Source organism: Selaginella moellendorffii, unplaced genomic scaffold (assembly GCF_000143415.4).
Source record: "Selaginella moellendorffii unplaced genomic scaffold, v1.0 SELMOscaffold_39, whole genome shotgun sequence".
Lineage (NCBI taxonomy): Eukaryota > Viridiplantae > Streptophyta > Lycopodiopsida > Selaginellales > Selaginellaceae > Selaginella > Selaginella moellendorffii.
The window spans coordinates 1,034,736-1,035,767 of NW_003314300.1; the positions used below are offsets into that span (position 1 = coordinate 1,034,736).

Consider the following 1,032-nt stretch of genomic DNA (forward strand, 5'->3'; position numbering starts at 1 on the left):
TGTTTCTGATGAAAGTCTTGATAAACATCAGGTGCTGGGAGATAAAAAAGCAACTTTTCTCCCGAAACGACTTTTGGAGCGGTCGTCTGCATGGAATGGTTCAGGTCGACTGGAGCCTAGAGTCTCATGATCATAAACTAAGGTACATTCGAGCCAGACGACTTTTCTTGTGCTGTAGTCTTCCGCTTTTTTTAATGAACAGAGGTCTAGAAGCGGGCCAAGTATTTGTTTGACGGCGAGAAAAACGCGATGTCGTTGACAAACTCAAAAGTGGCATTGCCAGGAAAAAAATATCCCCGTCAAGTAAGCATCGAAAAAAGTCAAAGCGTAGCCTCGAGAAAGAGTTGAACCTGGCGAGTTCCTTTCACACGTAGTCACACGCAGCAATATGGTGGAATGTATAATAACTCATGTTAACTAGTTGAGAAACCATGGAAATGGCTTCGTACGGATAGCCGTGTGAGAGACGAGGACACCGGTTCGGCATGGACTAGCGAAACTTTGAAGCAGATGGAAGTCTTAGCGGATTGTCAGCAGAGCTATCTGGTAAGTGTCGTGTAAGTCTGAGTTCATGGCCAGCGATATTGGCAGCAACTCTTTCTCAACGAGCCATTTGACAACGAAGAGTTCACTTCTGGCTACCCGTAGCTATAACTCCGAAGAACTAGGCATCAACGATCTCACATTCTACACTGGTCGAGTTTGTTCGCTATGGAAAGGTCATGTATATTACAGACATGAGACCGTTTTTTTTATGATTTTGTTGAGCGTGTGACTGTGAAGATGTTGACGCTGTTGAGAAGGTTCTGGACTGCTCCCTCCTGACACGAGCAACAAGACTTTTCTGGAGAATCGCCTACGGATCTTGATGGCCGAAAAGCGGAGCCAAGCGGGCCGTGAGAAAGACATACAGGAGTTCGAGATGCAATTGAGGGAGAACTTATAGAGATGGAGTTGGTTTGTCAGTTGAACTCGCCTCTCAACGCTTGGCTGGTGGAAGGCCTTGTTCGAGAGTACATTCGTCTGAAGAAG

General features: G+C 46.0%; 1 long non-coding RNA gene across 1 annotated transcript; it reads left to right on the forward strand.

Annotated features, from left to right (window-relative positions):
* Positions 1 to 34: 34 nt before the first annotated feature.
* LOC112349493 lies at positions 35 to 448 on the forward strand. The gene is made up of 2 exons (XR_002993398.1): positions 35 to 142; positions 203 to 448. It is a non-coding gene; the product is annotated as an uncharacterized LOC112349493 (long non-coding RNA).
* Positions 449 to 1,032: the final 584 nt, after the last annotated feature.